The sequence below is a fragment of the Apium graveolens genome, chromosome 9, assembly GCF_009905375.1.
Source record: "Apium graveolens cultivar Ventura chromosome 9, ASM990537v1, whole genome shotgun sequence".
NCBI lineage: Eukaryota > Viridiplantae > Streptophyta > Magnoliopsida > Apiales > Apiaceae > Apium > Apium graveolens.
In genome coordinates this window covers 258,218,645-258,239,692 of record NC_133655.1, presented here as the reverse complement: position 1 = coordinate 258,239,692, position 21,048 = coordinate 258,218,645, and positions in this window count along the sequence as shown.

Sequence of the window (21,048 nt, the reverse complement as noted above, 5' to 3'; positions counted from 1 at the left end):
CTATGAACTATAATCAAGCTTCAATTACCAAAACACTTCCAAATCAAACCAAACTACTAATAATCACAATCCATGCTTCTCATTTCACAAAACCAACCATTAAACTTACTAACAAATAAAGTAAAGGCTAGGGTTTGAAGTTTATACCTTCCTTGGGAGGTGTTAAGTTGCTAGGAAGCCTTAGGGAGCCTCCTACAAGCTTGATCTTTCCAAAGAAATCAAGAACACAAAGTTAGGCTTTGAAGTTTCTAAAAGTCCGATTTAAAGAACTGTAAAAATGAGGGTCTTACCATGATTATTTGGACAAGACTTGTGAACAGAGTTGTAGGTCATCTCAATACCTTTCCAATGAGCTATAGAACACAATATTTGAGTGAGAAATGAAGGAGATACACAGTTTTAGTGTGCTGGTTCTGTTTTGGCCGAGAGCATGAAGAACAATGCCTTGGTTTCTTTTTGATTTTGATGAAAAATGATTTGCTTGGCTTGGTTGGTTTGATTTTTGTGTTTGTTTTAGTAAATTACCTAGTTGCCCTTGATTTTGTGTGGTTAAAAAGCCACCACATCTCCTTCCTTCCCATGTCATGCTTGTGTCATCCTCATGATGTCATCCTCCCCTCCTTGTCCTCTTCTCATTGGTTGGGTGACATCATCCTCTCTAATCCCTTTGATTAACTTCCTAATTGTTTGCCTAATGACCGCTGATCTGTTATACTGTTCGCTTAACTTTCGTTTTCGTTTATCGTTTGAGGGATCATACCCGGGATCTTATTACTTAGGTTCCCTTAACCTTTCTCAATACATTATATTCCTTTTTATGATCCTCTATTATAATCCTTTAATTTAAATCCTTTTATCCTGCTACCTTATACTCAATTCTTTCCGTATCTATTGGATTTCCGGGAAAAATCAAAGTGTTCGGATTTGGATTCTGACGATCTTTACATACACTTATATCCCATATAAAGTACTAATAAAATCTCAGAATATCCATATCAGAACCCCTACATAGTGTGGCATGAAAAGTTTTCTCATTCAGCAAAAACACTATTCATAAGGGTTTCAAAATTTCCCAAAAATTGGGGTTATTACAGTCTCCCCTCCTTAAAAGGATTCCGTCCCGGAATCAGATAGAAAATGAATTGGGATACTTTCTTAGCATTACACTTTCTAACTCTCAAATAAATTTTCCCACATTGTGGTTCTTCCATCAAACTCTGAATAGTTTGATAAGCCTTCTCCTAAGCACTTGTTCCCTTTTCACTCTACAACCCTTCCTGGTTGCTCCATATAGGTTACGTCGGGTTGCATATCTATGCGCTCATATGCCCCTATTTATCTGGCATCTGAATTACACTTCCTTAACACTGATACGTGAGACACGTTACGACCTGCTACATGTTCGGGGTTAGGGCTAGCTCCTATGCTATCCTCCCAATACGTCTTAATATATCCAAGGGTCCAACAATTCGTGGACTTAGCTTTCATTTCTTTCCGAACCTCATCCTTCCTTTCCAAGGAAATACCTATAACAACACTAGGTCCCCTATTTCATACTCTTTTTCCTTTCGTGTCAAATCAACATACTTATCATGTCCATCTTGGGCTACTACCAGCCGTCCTCTGATTAGATCTATCATATCCTTGGCCCTTTGGACCACTGCTGGTCCGAGCATCTTGCGCTCTACAACTTCATCCTAACATAAGAGAGATCGACATTGTCTTCCCTCAAGGATCTCATAAGGCGATATCTCAATACTGACATATGATCTATTGTCGTAAGAAAACTCAATCCGTGTTAAGTGATCATTCCAATTTCTTTCAAGTCTATTGCACAGACTCTCATTATAGCTTTTAGCATTAGAGCTTTTGCTTCTCAATACCCATTCTTTTCCAGTTCGTAATCGCTACTACCTTCCGTTCCTAATATTATACTGGTTATACTTTTGCTCGTTAGCGTTCTATGACCTTTTAATAACCACGTCAACCTTAGTATCACGAATGTGTTTCCATTCCGAATACCACCAAAATTTTACTACTCCTTTTTCAGCTGTTTCTATTATCGAAAGCTTAATCCTTCATATAGAAGTAAAAGAATTTATTGAGAGATCACTATGATCATGAACACTTGTTATATCGCATAGTTAGTACAGAAGGTGGCCAGCCTTTAGTACTTGACAAGCAATTAAACAATAGGTGGTATCCTACTAGGCTTCTATCACACAGATAGATAGTCATTCGGCAATACCTCCCCTTCTGGAAGGGTTGTTCTTCTCAGCTTATACAAAATGAAAAGAAGAGAAACGAACGAATTGAAGAGAATTGTATATATGAAAAAAAAATATACTGCCACAAAATATCTGGCTTGGAACCTACCTCTGAACTATAGAGGTTTGTCATAGAAGAACAAAACATATATGTATTTATATCAACATCAAGTATTATAGCATCGCATTTCACGTGCCTAAATATTTTTGCTATTCCGTCCATCATTCTATGGACCCATGCTCTTCCTCGAGCTTATACTCAATCACCTTTGAAACTCCCTCGACATCGAAAATCGAATCTGGAATCTCATTTTATACATCATCGATACTAGAATTCTGTGCTTGCACCGCAACCTTCCTCGTATAGTAATACGACTCTCTATTGATAAGAGGGAATAAATATTCAATAGGTAGATACTCTACTTAATTAGTCTATCAATGATAACTTATACACTACCACTACCCGATTAGTGGTACTCAATCTCAACACCCATTCCAGTACAACTCTCACGGTTGTAATCAGCTCATTACTCGCAGAATCATTACTGCATTACTATGGTCCACCACTGGCCCACTGTCATCATTCACTTTCCATGAAATCTTAATATCTAACCATACGGAGTCCATACATGTCGTATCGATTCATTCTAAGGAGGTAACATAATCACCATTCCTGATTCATGAAGAACACTCCTGATCCTGACATACATACATGACATGAAGCAGATAAAATTGCAGAAGAGTTTCAATCAAAGCAACGGTAGCAGGTTAATACCATTCTAAACCATATGCCTTAAATAGAAGACTTACTCAAAGGTTCGTCTAGTCCTTTTTGAAACATGGTCCTGGCTTATCTCAAGATAGTATCTTCTGAGATAGATAGCCCGCTCATGGCGATTACACGAATTAAACCTTTACCAACTACTATTACGGTTGGGTATTGCACAGTCATCAGAAGGAATGTCAATCTTCCAAACCATAATACAACCTGCATAGCTTTAACCATCATCACTGTATTCCTTTGGCACAAGCGCCTATAATTATCCTCTTACCTTTAAAGTGTCGGCCACCTCTTTGGCCTTTCCTGATAGTAAAATTTCCTTACAGTCAATGTCATTTTAACCACCTCCAAATAAATTTTCTAACTTATTTCAATCACAGCTTATGTGAAGATGTTTTCCTTAAAATCTGATGAGTAAAAAAAAATTATCATTTTTCCATAAGTTATTGCCTCAGTCTTTAGCGGTTAATCACTATCATGACTGACTCTCAATCATAATTAGAACATCTTTTATCTTAAGTCCTAATTGCCCTGAACAATTTCGAGCATTACTGGTTCGATCCATACTTTCTCGTGGTTTAACACGTGCCCCACTTGGCAACATTATAATTACGTCATATTTCCTTTATCAACATTTCTATTCTTGAGAATTTTGAATATTACCTTTCTCCTTGTAAAACCTCTAAGGTTATCCTTGATTCGTTCCTCCTGTATTCCCTAGATACAGGGCATATCAAAATACCATTTACTAATACTAAAACCATTGTCTATATACTTCTGAAAAATTTCTCCACTGATTCTTAAAGGTTGTTGTTACCTTAACCCTTTCCAAATCATACTGTCAAAACTCATACTGTCCCTATTAAGGGTGAAATGCCAACCTTTATGCATTCCCCTAGGATTCATTTTAAGTTATCGCTGTTCTATCCTTAATTCCACCTTTAAAAGGTACCTGCATCCTTCCATGGATAAATCAAGTCATATATCCTTGATAGATTATCTTATTCATCATTCCCACCTCGATAGTCTATACCTAACTTCATAATAGCATCCTTATTCAAATTGAGGTCAATCCATATGGCCTCCAAAAGATAACAATGGTCATCCGCTTTTCTTTCCTGATTTGGTAATGATAACATGGATGTTCTGGAAGATATTGGTCATGTTCAATGTGAACTTCTTCTTAATAATTCCTTATTTACTTTTGTTGTTTATCTCAACAGTCACCTCAATGTTGGGATATCTTTCATACCTGGCGTCTCCCTTTCTGGGTATCAAGCCACCGGTCTTACACTTCACATTCTTGAAGGTCACTTCCTCCATCCAATTTTCCTACTTTCTTACCTTCTTGTCTCTTTAGTCTATCCGCGTCTTATTATTTATCCTTCGAACTATCTAAAGGTTTCCTTGAATCCCCCAACTTAAAGGGGATAAAATGTACATAACTCGTATGCCTTCAACCATCAAATTTAACTCATGGTGAATCACCCTCATACCAATGATTACATACTTTTCTATTTCTATTGCTACGAGTCTTTAGGGTTTCCTCATACCCAACTTCCTTATCATTCCTCAAACTCTATTGCCTTTATATTCCTTTCCACTTCAGTTTCTTTTTATTTTCCTTTCTCTTATCATTATTTCATGAACCAACACAACATAAGCATTGATTTCAAATATCCCGTCATTCTGGATTCGTGTCCTCAGAACGAATCTTGATAACCTTTACAACTTAGATTCATAATTCATCATACTCATCCGCCTTTGTTCTGGCTCTAAAGCTTTTACACTATCTCCATAACCTTGGGAATTACTTTCCCGAAAACAATTGACTGAACTTTAATCAGTTTATTCTAACCTCTGGCTCCGTGCCTTTCTTGGTCTTTCACCAGCGGGTGGCCCCTCTCTTAGGAGGGTAAGTGACAAAAACAGTCTTTTGTGATTCGTCCATCATTTAGAATCTCAAGTGATTCCTATATTTCCTTTAGCCAAGCTCTTGCCTCGACTGGGTCAGCTTGTTCCTTGGAACTCTAAGAGCTTAGCGACTTAAAGGTCCTGAAAGAATTTCTCACCGCATTGTTTCCTCAGGGTGGTGGTTGGGGATAATAGTCTAAGTTCTGTCTAAAAAGGTCCATAAATATTGCCCAATAGGAGTACCATCCTGATTCTCCCTATCTTGTTCAACTTCTGTTTTCTCAGTATGAAATGTTCCAATCTTCTCCCATAATCGGGGTTATCTTATACGTTAAAAATCCTTGTTTTCCACATTATGTTATGGGTTCCTTCTATCTTGATGTCGACCTCCCTAACTATCACGTTCAGGGTTTGCTCTAATTCTTATTCCTCAAACTAGCTTTCATCTAAGATCTCATTTTAAGCTCTTGAACATTTGGAACCCAAATTCTGTAGGAATACCTCATTATTCCCTTATCATCTTTCTCGGTATTAATCTTTTATCTAATTGTTGGCTCTCTGCCTTCATTCATCACTTTTTCTTGCACAATATGTTCTTTTCCGATAATTCGAACTGTATTGCAATCTCAAACAGCTTTTCGGTACCGGCTCTGGTTACCTTCACTTTTATTTCCATTTTCTCAAAATCTCTTATAAACTCTCCCAAAGACATTATCATCTTGAGTCTCTCCTTTTTACTAAGGGCATCAGCCACCAATTGGCTTTCCCCGAATGATAAAGAATCTCAATCATACATGTTGAGCTCTTTCTGCGTGAAAATGTACTAGAGCACTTATGGCTTAGGTAAATCTCGCACTTCTCTCCATACAAGTAGTGCCTCCAATCTTTAGGGCAAAACTATTGCCACGAGCCCAAGCTCATGGGTGGGGATATCGAATTTTATATTCCCTTAATTGTCTTGACGCGTACGCGAGTACCTTGTTGTGCTGTATAAGAGCACCCTAATTCCTTATGCGAAGCGTCAATACAATTCACAAAATCTCCTTTTTCCATCGGCAATGCCAAATAGGGGCCATCACCAATCTTTGCTTCAGTTCTTGAAAGCTTTTCTCGCATTTCTCTGTCCATTCAAACTATTCAGTCTTACGAGTAAGCTGCGTTAAAGGGCTACTATCTTTACAAACTTGAACGAACCTCCGGTAGTGACCGGCCAATCCTACCTCTGGTAGTCGACCTAACCATGGTCATCAATTCATCAGTGGTCCTTTATCCAATCTTGTCAGGATCCTCCATGGGATCCTCCTCAGCAACTATCCCTTCTAGGACAACATCCTCAACCGCTACATTCTCAATATCAACATCATCCGGTCCTGCATTAGGACACTCTATCGGATCCACAATCGATCTCCAATTAGTAATAAACATCATCGCGTTGTTGCTCCTCAACCTCAGGGTTCGGAGTCCCGCTACCATCTACGATAACGAACTACGCTTCTATCACGATATTTATAAGGGTTCCCATAAGGGTTTTAACTGTCAGTACTACGTTAGGTAGCCCGACTATGAACTTGGCAAGAGTTCTTATTATCTTAGTGAACTTATTATCTTAACGTCACATCATCTCTAAGGTTTATAACGCTTCGCTCTGATACCACTTCTGTAACACCCCAAATCCGGGGTCGGAGATCCGGGTTGTCACGAGTTCCATTTCCCTTAAAAACACCAATCTTAATAAATAATCAACTACTCTGTACTGTGACCCCACCATTAAACACACACACCACAAGTTATAGCCTCAGAGATGAATATCCAAAAATAATCACAAGTCGTTTTATTCCACAATTATATGCCAATACACCTTAAACAAGTTTCTGAATAAATTTACATTTCTTTGCCATTATTACAATTCATAAATATACATAATCTGATACATCAAAAGTTGAAAGCCTAGCCTATTGGTAGTTCCTACCTCAGCTACAGCGACATCAACGCCTATAGGAAACTGCGGAACGTTTCCTATCCGCTCGCGAATTGGGAGCTTGGTCCTGTTCATCTTGTCTATCTGATGTTGTGTGATGAAAGAAGAAAGCAAGGGTGAGCAGCAAGCCCACCAAAATAATATGTATAATGATTAACATATATGAGCCTTCTCATAGTACTCATGAAAGTCTTGGTCAAAAGAAATGAACCAAGTTGATATCTTAATGCGATGAAGTCGCAAAATATTCAGTATATATATATACATATATACTTTTCAAAATATGGGAAGTCCTCTTCCATGCATAATACACACAGAGTTCCAGTGTATAACTGTATAAAAATATCGTTGCAAGGTGATCTCATATATCTAACCTTGTCTCAACGTTTTTCTGAAAATCTTTGTCATGCATAAGATAATCATTTACTAGATATAAGTTTAAAAGATGAAGTTACAAGATACTCCAATATACTTATATCTTTTCCAAATACTACTTGAACTACCACCGTTCAAGTTATAATTAGTTCAAAAGTTCATCACATAGATGAGACTACAAGATAATACTTGAATAGATTCAACCTTTAAAATATCATCAAAATAAAATGAAGTTATGAGATACTTCATTTGATGTAAACATCATTTTGAAAACTTGACCCTGCCAACACTCAACAATCGCCCAACCGTAGCCTTTCTATCGAAGTGCTCTGGGTAGTGTTGCAGAAATTATCCAATTGGATGATGAACTCATTACGGGAGTTTGCCGCGCCAGGAAGACCACTTACGATGATCAGTCGTAGTAGTACAACCCCACCATTTTCTACATGTAGAGGAGAACCTGTCGGATTTACTTGTCAACCGAACACTGAACTCCTAAGGAATGGACCGCCTTAGCGGAACTTCCAGGCCATTTGGGCCAATATAATAAGGCTGGGCCGGCGCTACTCGGCCACTTACGCCACTCCTAGTTCAGATGAAATCCATGACTCTGAAACGTAAAGCTCGTCCCCATTTTCCCCAAGTAGAAACTTGTTGATACGGCTCCATCAAGAAGTCGTATCTAGTTGGAAAGGAAAACTCACCGATATTTCCCAGGCGATGCCTGTTAATGGATTAACTTGTTCCAAGAATTTTACTTCCCGAGTGTTGGGTAAGTAATCAATTCATTTATCAAAACAGCAACCTTGTTGCGAATATAAAATACACCACAGAGCCGGATCCCTCAGGTTTTGAGCGAGTATTTAAATCCCCTTAAAAAGGAAGATCTTAAATATAAAAATGAGTTTTGGGATCCGCTCTAACTTTTAAAAATCATTTTGAAGACTCGAAAACACTTTATAGAGTGTTTGGAGTAAAGCTGATTTAATGAAGTAAATCAGTCCCCAGAATATTTAAAAATGACTGAATATTATTATTTAAATAATATTCCCATAAAGAATAATCTTTATAAAAATAATTGAAGTAGAAGTTTTAAAACTTATACTTGAAACGAATATTAAATAACCAAAGATATACTTATATGAAAGTACTATCTTTATTTGAATAATCGAAAATAAGTTTGATTATTTACACCTTATTCTTTAATAAAATAAAGAATATATCTCAGCAAATAATCGGAGTCATAGATCCTCAAATGAATATTCAAAAATATTCATTAAATAATATAAACTGAGTCATAAGCCCTCGAATGAATATTCAAATAATATTCAGATAATAAAATAAAAGGAGTCATACATCCTCAATTGAATATTCAAATAATATTCAATAAATAATATAAAGGAGTCATAAGTCCTCGAATGAATATTCAAGATAATATTCATTAATAAAATAAAGTTATCGAATAAACTTTATTCGATTAATAGTTTTGAAAACTATAACCATACATATATACAAATATATATATATAAATCTACTCGGGATCCTCGACTCCCGGTTTTAGAAAATGTTTTCACCTTTGGGTCCCTCTACTATGGGTATATGCAAATTACTGCTATTCTCTAGCATAGGTATTATCAACTAAACCAACAGATATATATGGCAAGAATACGAAACAGGCATGCATATATATACCATATCAGCATGCTTCAATATATCGCAACATTTGCTAATTAACCAAATGCATCTATCACAAGATAATGCATATATATACATCACAACAACAGTATAACGGGTAGAAAACTTGCCTGAGCGACTTGGGGTGATAAAAGGCTCGGGACGAGTCTGGTAACCTATAAACAACAAGTAAGTTGGAATTAAACCAAAGTCACTTGTAAATCTATACTTTAACTAACTTAGACTCTAACGCTTGTTTTGCGCTCACTGATTCGCTTAAGTCACTCGGGTACCCTCGGCTCCACCATTTTTAATAATTTAACCTTTACGAGTTTTAAAGCGATTCCTTCGCGAGTGTCTTACCAACTGCCTAACACTCTTACCATAATTGTTTCATACATTAATTAACCCTTTTTGGTCTTTAACCTATGTTTCAAAGTAAGGCGAGGGGAAATGATTCGTTCGCGAAACGCCGTTACTTAAAACGGTCGTTTCTCCTAAACCGTACATCGGAATCAAACGAACTACATATCAAAACGAAGCTCGTAACATGAATATCTAAACATGGCAATGGTAATAATCTAGCAGGGAGTTCTCGGGTCCAAATGTTATGAACAAAAGCAGTCTAAAGTAAATCGGACATTACGACGGCTATGTTTACGCGATTACCAATGTTTAAACTACTCCAATTAACCACCAACCAACTCATAACCATCAATACAACAAAACTTCACCGAAACCATACCACATCAGTCCATAATCTCCAAGGTTTTCAACTCAAACAACCACAATCAAGACCTATGAACTATAATCAAGCTTCAATTACCAAAACACTTCCAAATCAAACCAAACTACTAATAATCACAATCATGCTTCTCATTTCACAAAACCAACCATTAAACTTACTAACAAATAAAGTAAAGGCTAGGGTTTGAAGTTTATACCTTCCTTGGGAGGTGTTAAGTTGCTAGGAAGCCTTAGGGAGCCTCCTACAAGCTTGATCTTTCCAAAGAAATCAAGAACACAAGTTAGGCTTTGAAGTTTCTAAAAGTCCGATTTAAAGAACTGTAAAAATGAGGGTCTTACCATGATTATTTGGACAAGACTTGTGAACAAGAGTTGTAGGCCATCTCAATACCTTTCCAATGAGCTATAGCACACAATATTTGAGTGAGAAATGAAGGAGATACAGCAGTTTTAGTGTGCTGGTTCTGTTTTGGCCGAGAGCATGAAGAACAATGCCTTGGTTTCTTTTTGATTTTGATGAAAAATGATTTGCTTGGCTTGGTTGGTTTGATTTTTGTGTTTGTTTTAGTAAATTACCTAGTTGCCCTTGATTTTGTGTGGTTAAAAAGCCACCACATCTCCTTCCTTCCCATGTCATGCTTGTGTCATCCTCATGATGTCATCCTCCCCTCCTTGTCCTCTTCTCATTGGTTGGGTGACATCATCCTCTCTAATCCCTTTGATTAACTTCCTAATTGTTTGCCTAATGACCGCTGATCTGTTATACTGTTCGCTTAACTTTCGTTTTCGTTTATCGTTTGAGGGATCATACCCGGGATCTTATTACTTAGGTTCCCTTAACCTTTCTCAATACATTATATTCCTTTTTATGATCCTCTATTATAATCCTTTAATTTAAATCCTTTTATCCTGCTACCTTATACTCAATTCTTTCCGTATCTATTGGATTTCCGGGAAAAATCAAAGTGTTCGGATTTGGATTCTGACGATCTTTACATACACTTATATCCCATATAAAGTACTAATAAAATCTCAGAATATCCATATCAGAACCCCTACATAGTGTGGCATGAAAAGTTTTCTCATTCAGCAAAAACACTATTCATAAGGGTTTCAAAATTTCCCAAAAATTGGGGTTATTACAGTGACTAACCCTACACTTCAACCAACCACATCTGAGACCAAGGTAGACCCAAAGTTACCTAAGTCAAAAGATGCAGGAGGAATGAAGTCTAGGAAAAAGACTAACAAGGCTGGACCCAAGGACACTTGGGTACCAAAATCAACTTGATTGATTTTGTTGTGTGCAGGGACAAAGAAGGAATCTATGGTACTTGGACAGTGGTTGTTCAAGACACATGACAGGAGATTTCACCCTGCTCACAGAGTTTAAGGAGAGAGCTGGCCCTAGCATAACCTTTGGAGATGACAGCAAAGGATTCACTATGGGATATGGCTTGATTTCAAAAGAAAATGTCATCATTGATGAAGTTGTATTGGTTGATGGTCTCAAACACAATTTATTGAGCATCAGTCAACTATGTGACAGAGGGAATACTGTTTCCTTCAATTCTGAAGCCTGTATTGTCACAAGTAAAAAGGACAATAAAGTGGTTCTAACTGGAGTTAGAAAAGGGAATGTGTACTTAGCTGATTTCAACTCTACAGATGCAGAATCCATTACTTGTCTTCTCAGCAAAGCAAGTCCAGTTGAAAGTTGGCTATGGCACAAGAAGCTGTCCCATTTGAATTTCAAGACAATGAATGATCTAGTCAAAAAGGACTTAGTTAGAGGAATGCCTCTAGTGGAATTCACAAGGGATGGACTGTGTGATGCTTGTCAGAAAGGAAAGCAAAAGAAAGTATCATTCAGTAAGAAACTTGAATCTGCAATTGATGAACCACTACAACTTCTACACATGGATCTTTTTGGACCAGTCAATGTATTGTCAATTTCAAGGAAAAGATACTGCCTAGTGATTGTAGATGATTTCTCAAAGTTTTCATGGGTTTATTTTCTTGGATCAAAGGATGAAGCTAGTGAAATCATCATCAATCAAATTAAGCAAGTCAACAATCATCCTGATTTCAAAGTAAGGAATATTAGGAGTGACAATGGAACTGAGTTCAAGAATTCAACCATGAAGATGTTCTGTGAAGAAAATGGGATCATGCATGAGTTCTCAGCTCCAAGAACTCCACTACAAAATGGTGTGGTGGAAAGGAAGAACAGATCACTAATTGAAGCTGCAAGGACAATGCTTGAGGAGTCAAAACTCCCAACTTATTTTTGGGCTGAGGCTGTTAACTGTGCATGTTACACTCAGAATATTTCTCTAATCAATCAAGCAAAATGCATGACTCCCTATCAATTATTCAAGAGAAGAAAACCAACTTTAAACTTTCTACATGTCTTTGGTTGCAAATGTTACATCTTAAGGAATCAATCTGATCACAAAGGAAAGTTTGATGCAAAGGCTGATGAAGGAATATTTGTTGGTTATTCTGCTGGAAAATCATATAGGGTCTACAATCTAAGAACCAACATTGTCATGGAATCTGTACATGTTGTGTTTGATGATAAAAAGATTGATGGACTAACAGATGAGGGACATCATGAAGGACTCAAATTTGATAATATTGAGATATTTGTGATGATAGTGAAGATGAGAATGATGAAAGAAGGCATCCCAAGAAGAAACCAGAGTCTGCCTTTGGATAATGCACAGAATGCAGCATCCGTTGAAAGACAAAGTGCATCATCCGTTGAGGTTCATAACGAAGCATCCGTTGATCACAGTCTGTCAACGGATAATCAATTCACCTCATCAGTTGATAGAACTCCCAATTCCTTTCAAAGGATCAGCAACTCGGGGGGAGTTTCAACAAATCAACATTCTATCTCACATCATGACAATACTGAGGCAACCTCATCAAGGGCTAATCTACCACCTCAAAGGAAATGGACCAAGAATCACCCTTTTGAACTGATCATTGGTGATGCTACATCTAAAGTACAAACTAGAAGGGCTACTCAAGATGAATGTCTGTATAGTAGCTTTCTATCACAGGAGGAACCTAAGCGAGTGGAAGAAGCTCTTTTGGATCCAGATTGGATTTTAGCAATGCAAGAGGAGCTAAACCAATTTGAGAGGAACAAAGTGTGGAAGCTGGTACCCAAGCCAAAGAACAAGAGTTCTATTGACACAAAATGGGTATTCAGAAACAAGATAGATGAAAATGGCATTGTCATAAGGAATAAAGCCAGATTGGTTGCCAAAGGCTATTCTCAACAAGAGGGAATATATTTTGATGAAACATTTGCTCCAGTTGCAAGACTTGAAGCCATCAGAATCTTTCTAGCCTATGCAGCTAATGCCAGTTTCAAAGTCTATCAGATGGATGTCAAGAGTGCATTTCTAAATGGGGAATTGGAGGAAGAAGTTTATGTAAGCCAACCTCCAGTTTTTGAAGATCCAAATTTTCCAGACCATGTGTATTATTTGCTGAAAGCACTCTATGGACTAAAGCAAGCACCTAGAACCTGGTATGAGACTTTATCAAAGTTCCTTCTAGATAATCACTTCACAAGAGGTACTGTTGACAAAACTCTCTTCTTTAGAAATGTTAATGGCTCTAAGATACTTGTACAAATTTATGTAGATGATATTATATTTGGATCTACAGATGATAAACTTTGTAAAAAGTTTGCTAAATTAATGCAAAGTAAATATGAAATGAGCATGATGGGAGAGCTAACTTACTTTCTTGGTTTACAAGTTAAACAAGTTAGTGGTGGAATTTTCATTAGTCAAACTAAATATATTTATGATCTTTTAAAGAAGTTTGACTTAATGGATTGTTCACCTGCAAAAACTCCCATGGCCACTGCCACCAAGCTTGAATTAAACAAGGCTGAAAAGTCTGTGGATATTACAAGTTATAGAGTCATGGTTGGCTCACTTTTATATTTAACTACCAGTAGACCTGATATTATGTTTTCTACATGTCTCTGTGCTAGATTTCAAGCTGACCCTAAAGAATCTCACTTAGTGGCTATTAAAAGAATTTTCAGATATCTCAAGGGGACTCCAAATCTAGGAATTTGGTACCCTAGAGAGTATGGTTTTGATCTAATTGGCTACTCAGATGCAGATTATGCAGGTTGCAAAATAGACAGGAAAAGCACAACAGGCACCTGTCAATTTCTAGGAAACAAGCTTGTATCATGGTTCAGTAAGAAGCAGAATTCTGTTTCCACATCAACAGCTGAAGCTGAATACATTGCAGCTGGTAGTTGCTGTGCACAAATACTGTGGAAGAGGAACCAGTTATTTGACTATGGTATAACTGTTGACAAAATTCCAATATTTTGTGACAACACAAGTGCCATTGCCATTACTGAAAATCCAGTGCAGCACTCAAGAACCAAGCACATTTCTATCAAGTACCACTTCATTAGGGAACATGTGATGAAAGGTACAGTGGAACTTCATTTTGTTCCAAGTGAAAAGCAGATTGCAGACATATTTACCAAGCCACTTGATAAATCAACATTCACAAGATTAGTAAGTGAGTTAGGTATGCTTAACTATTCATAATCTTGTCATCTATGTAATCTGTCTTGTAGCCTGAAATGAATTTGCTGCAAGAACAAAGTTGGCTTTAATCAAGACTTATCCTATCAACGGATATTCCCTATCCGTTGAAAGCCAAAATTGTTCTATCAACGGATATTCATTATCCGTTGAAAGACAAATACATTTCTGGTAATTTTATCCTTCAACGGATAAAATAGTGTTTGTCACAGCCCCAAATTACACTTAACAATATAAATGACTTAATAAAATAATATTACAAAAGGCTGTTTACAGACAATATCCAGGATCGCTAGGTTTAGTGTTTGAAGAACAGTCCAACCCTACAAACTAATACAACTTCATAACTACCGGTCCTCACAATAGACTTTCAGTACCTACCTGAGCTCTCAAATAAGCCTCAGCATTTCCAGTGGACTTACGAGCGGTCTGCTTGAATCTAACCATAGCTGCTAGCTGTAATATCAGGGTGAAAGCAAGTAGTGAGCTAAATGCTCAGCAAGTGCTAAAAAATATGATACAAAATATGAATCGAACATATGAAAGAGTGACAATGTGAAGATTGAGCTAATAGCAATAAGAGATGAACTTTTGGGTGATGGCATCATTTGTTTGTAACAAAACATTTCCAAAATCATTTCTTAATCCAAAAACCATTTTATGACGCTACGGATTACAGCCGGTGATCAGCCGCGAAGTAATCCCGAACCTCGCTGGGTTCTAAAACATTAATGGGATCCCTAGGCAACTTTTAAGCCTACAATTTAAGTGTGGAAAGGACTCGCGTCTCAGTCCAGATCCACTATCTAAAGAAAACATTTGTCCCCCTTTGGGACTGAAAACCCAACTTTTTAATCATTTTAAAAACTGATGCCGATTGATAATAAATTTCTTAAACAGTAACATCTTCACTATTCTCAAGAAAACATTTATTGTCCCTTTGACAATTTGGCTTTTAAAAACTTTACAGTTTGATAAAAATTTGATGCCAGAAATAATATCATTTTAAAAGCTCTTTAGGCATGAAAGGATTGAGTACTTCTTTAAGGAATTCTAAGCCAAACTCAACAACAGTTGTACTAAGTCAAGGTTTATTGCCAGAAGAATTGAACTATCAAGGTGAGGAAATCAATTCAGGGTTCAATGCAAAGGAACAATTTACTGATTTAAAGGAATAATCAGGGTTGAGTAACAATAGTTTAACATAGGGAAATTCTAATGATTATAAGTAAGGGTATCAATCATTCCAATTCCGAAGGATTTCAAATAATAGGGTTATGATCAAAAATCAAAGGATTAAGATTACGAGATTCTTATTGATAGAAGAACAATCTTCTCACTAGAGGTTATTAAAGATGAATATCAATGGTTTAACAATCAAGGAAGAAAGTATTGTAAAAGAGTTCGAATCAATAAACCATAAAGGTAGGAATCTCAACTAGGGTTACAATCATAGGGTATCAAAGAAATTTCAATGTTCGAGTATCATAGTAAGGGGCAATAGGAAAGTGTACAAATGAATCGTTATCTCAGGGTTTAATGAAGGGAAATGATAAACAATCGAAAATGGTGATATGATTCGAAGGGATTAACTTTCTCAAGTTCGCAAGCAAATTCGATAATGTATAATCAATAAGGATATTTAAAGACTAAGTCAAGGGGAATACAACAAGGTATATGAATGATTATTAAAGGTGCGAAATGCTTCTGAATGAGTTTGGGGTGATCAAGGTATACCATTATACCAACTCAAATCAAGCTCGGGTACTTATAACAATGGGCAATATCAAATTCAAGCAAGCTATCATGGTTCCAATAAGTATCTCAGGTACTTGCATAACATATAATTAACAAAGGAGTATACTTGCATAATATCAATTCAACAAGGGAAAACACTCGCATATTATCATTACGAAGGAAGAGTACACTTGCACAATATAATGTTTACAAGGGAAGGACACTTGCCTTGAGAGGTTTGACTACACACGACTTGTCTTGGGAGTGACGGGAGCACTACTCGACCTTGACGGCAAGCTTCCTATTCACTTGATCCTACAAAAAATAAGAATCCCTCATTACTACGGACTCTATGACACCAAACAACCCTAACACCAAATGCACAAATTGACTCCAAGTAATGCTTGGTGTCTTATATTGCGTAAAACACTAAGTTAACACACAACACCATGCACATATACATATAGTAGCACCTTGGAGCACATAACACATATAGGTATACTCATACACTATTTAGACTTGGTGCTTTATTCGGGACTTGAATGATCTCACTCTCAAATCTCCACAATTCCACTTGCGAGACACTACTAAACTAGTCTCGACTCTTGAAGGGCCTACACTTGGTGGTTCCAATTCTCTTAGCCAAAACCTTGGCCTAACACTATACTGACCTATATCTAAATGTAAACACTAGGGCTCACTCATGCCTCACTCAAAGGGTCCATAAAACTAAACGCTAAAAGAAAGCGTTCTCACTTGCATACTTATGGCGACACCTTAGGCAACTCTCAGTTTTTAACACCACTAAAGCTCGAATATTCCTAACCAAAATTGACCTACTGGATTCTTAAGTCTATAAGCTAACTTGTGCACTTTGAATGACACTAAGGGCCTTCCTAGATTTTCTTGGGCCTAAGCTCAAAGTTGACACAACTCTAATGAGTGTCCTGAAAACTGCCCTGTTTTGGACTAACTTAAACTCATTGGTTCTAACTCTAAACCTCCATGGTTCGACTTCAAACTCTTCCTTAAACTCCCTAGTATCAGTAGTAATCAATTCCTAATGAGGGCTTACTCTTAATCCAACTTTTGATCTCCAAAACGTACTAAACTCAATCTGTCCCCTGTTCTGGCAGAATCTAAGTTTTGGTGTGTGCACCTCACTAAATGTTGGGTTTCTCTAATTAATGGCTTCTGGACTCAACTACAACCCAAGTACTAACTCCCCGGGCTTGGGCCTAACAATTCCTAAGAAATGCCCATTCAAAATCAACACACAACTCACATGCAAATCTGGAAAAATTTCAGGATTCTATCCTAGCCTTTCCAACTTAACTCCCACTTCAAAACCACGAATTAATCTCAACCAAGGCAAATTTACTTCTATAAGACTTTAAACTAAGGCCTCAACCAATATTGGAGATCATTCATGCCCTATAACACCAACATGCAAACTAAAACTTAACATGCAACTCACAATGATCACAAAAACAAGTTCGACTAAATAATGGGATTATTAGCTCATAAATTCCACTTAAAATACTAACTATTTCAAGGGATCATGCATACTATATTTTAAAAACTAAGATCAAGAATGATATCAAGGAAATAATTCGTTTTTAGCCCATATAGGTCGAATTTAATCACAAACCAAACATGCATGTATATTTTCGAAAAAGAGAGCATATATAACTTGATCATTCTTGAAAATAATGCCCTATCTCTAACATGCAAAGTAAAACATGGCATTACAACTAGAGATCAGTAGCATGCAAGTGTTTAAAGGAGTTTTAATCAAGGAACACTTAGTTTATGCACATAAAAAGTATATCTCATGGAGAACTCTTTAATCCACATGAATTAAAGAGTTTCTCCTTGGAGATCACATAAAAACAAGACATGCAAGCATTAAACTTCATCTCCTAAGCATGGAACTCTTGGAAAGTGTATTATATATTAATGAGTAGTGAAATTATACTAGAATGGCAAGGATTTATTGAAGAAAAATTGAAGGGGTTGGGGGAAGGGGTTTAGCCGAGAGGGAAGAGAAGAGAGGGAGGAGAAGAGTGAGGTGAGGTGGAAGTGTGGAGTGAAAAATGAAATGATCATGACAACTTGTGCTTGTTTTGTGGTTTTGATTTGATTAATGTGAGTGGAGTTCAGAATTTACAAGAGTGCCCTTCTCCCAAAGCTAAGCCAAAAATGCATGTAAGGTTAGTTTGGTCTTTTGGTGGATAAAAGAGTTAGTGGATATGAATTGTCTTTTTAGCCCTTTAAGTTGAATGGGAGGGTATTTGCATGCATGGGTATTCATGTAAATTGCTAATTACTAAACTACTAATTTCAAAGATTTATTTTTATAAATAAAATAAAATTTCGAAATTATAAAGTTGTACCATAAAATAACTCGATTTTTTTAGAAATTTTATGAGATCACTTTTGTGATTTGTGAATGAAATGATTTTAAAAAAAATAATTTCCCAAGGTAAAGAATATTCTCATAAATCAATAATAAGAGAAATTAATAAACTCTCGCTTTGAAAAATTCATATTTTAAATAAAGTAATTCATAATGCAGCAAAGTCCATTCACACAAATATACAATCAATAAATATATTTATTGTCGACTCTAATATACAGAGTTCGCAAATAATATTACACAAAATACCAGTTGTAACAGTGTTGTTCATCAACGGATAACTATTTACCTTATCCGTTGATGTGTCACGTCAGTGAGTCACAGCCGTTGATTTTTACTCAACCGTTGATACAGATATACAGTGTTGTATGTATTTGTATTTACGGCAGTTTTCAGAATTTCTACAGTTTCATTTATTCCTGAACGGCTATCACTTACTTAAAAGTATCATTTTATTATTTTATTTGTGTTTTAATTCAAGAAAGTATAAAAGCCCAATTGAATTCTTATTTTCACTTTACGCTTTCTTGCAATTATCATTCTCTTTCTCTCTCAATTCTCAAGTTTTTCTCTGCAACCTCTACTCACAACAATGGTACCAGTAGTCAAAATTATGTCTCAAACAGGATTTGTTTATGAAAAGAATAATTTCATAGTCTTGGTTGAAAAGAATGAAGCCCATTCTGATTATCACAAGATGATGGACTTCATCAAGAACTGCAAACTGGCTATGCAATGCTGGAAGCCCCAACCATCTACTGTGAAGTGATTGAGGAGATTTGGACAACTGCAGAGTTCAACTTCACAGATATGACTATTGCCTTCTCTCTCATCAAGGTAAGGACTATTGCATTAATTGTGATGATATACAATCTTGCTTTAAGTTGCCTGAGAATAATGCCATGACACCTCATATGATAAAGATGTCTCTGCAATGCTAGATTCCATAGGCTATGCTTTTGATTCTGCTACTTTAGGTAGTATTAGAAGGAAAGGCCTTAGGAAAGAATGGAGTTTCTTGGAGATGCCTTTATTAAGGTTTTCTCTGGAAGATTAGCAATTTTGATGCTATCACTTCATCTCTTGTTATATGCTCTATATGCTAGTTTCTGATAGGTACTTTAATTTTAGCAACTGTGTTATGCTAGAATTAGGTTCCAGATTAGGCACAAAGCTAATAGACCACATAACATCTACTTTGCTAGATTCTTTATGTTATTGGCTAACCATGTTGCTGAAGGTTTGGTTATATCCAATGAGAATAATAAACTCAAATGTTGGGCACAAGAGAAAAGGGTCCTTGCAGACCTTTTGAGAATGAACTCAACAGCCAGGTGCCATTGGTATACTTGCCAATCATGAATGCACCGCAGGTAAGTGAGGTAAATGTTTCTATAACTCCTACTATTTCCAACCCCAATGTTTCTTTGCCTTCTAGTGTGGCTATGGAACCTGTGTCATTATCCAAACAGGCTCCTATCAAAGCCACCAAATCTAAAATTTCCAAAGTCAAGTCAAAGAAACCTACCTCTGTTATTTCTCAAAAGACAACAGTTGTAACAACTACCATAAACCCTGAAGGGAGTGAACAGGGTGTGAGTGGTGAGGGGGGGTGAACATCAAAAAGCCCCCCAGGATAAGGTGGGAGAGGTGAGTGGTACCCAAATCAGCCAAGCCACAGTCTCTCAAAAGACTGTAGTGGTTCAAAAGGAGTCCAGCACATCCCTAGTTGCATCCTCCCAAAAGGATGCAACTATTGAAAATAGTCCCCAACCAGGGACACAGAACAAAAGAGGAGGGACACTGAAGCTACACATTTACCTATTCAAGCCTTTTCAAGGAAGAAGAAGGCCAAAACCCTAGTTTCCACACAAGGGGCACACACAGCACAGATACATCCCCAGTATCTGTGCCTTCTCAAATTCAGCTTGATGTGATTCCAGCAAATGTCGAATCACAGCCCCATTCTCTCAATATAGAAACACACCATTCCTCAAACTCTCCAACACCCTCTCTGGATGTGGATATGATATTCACATCAATTCCTGATTCTCCCTCATTAAAACTCAGGGAGGAGCCCCACTCAAAACCTGGTGATCATCATCTTTTAGATGATTTGTGGATCATCAGCCAATTCTTTCAGATGTAGTTGCAGAATCTGTGTCACCACACTTAAAATCAATCCACACAGATTCAACAATTATATCACTTTCTATCTACATCATTTCCTTCTTCAACGGATATCTCTCATCCGTTGACAAAGTTGTTCTTCAAGGATAAGCTTAACAGCAGTTATCCGTTGATACCATCAGTTTCTACTTCAACGGATACTCCCTATCCGTTGATGGCCTCTACACACTTAACCGAAACAACTCCAACTGTAGAGGACATGGCAACTGTACATCACTTTTAGGCTTGAGGGAAGGGAGGATTTTTTGAGTGAGCGGGTTGCTCCCAGGCAAAAGGAGAGGTTGAGAGTCACCAAATGCATGTTATTTCTTCCAGCATGGCAAAAGTAAGTGAGAGGAGTGCCACCTTAGCAGTGAAGGTGAGGGTGT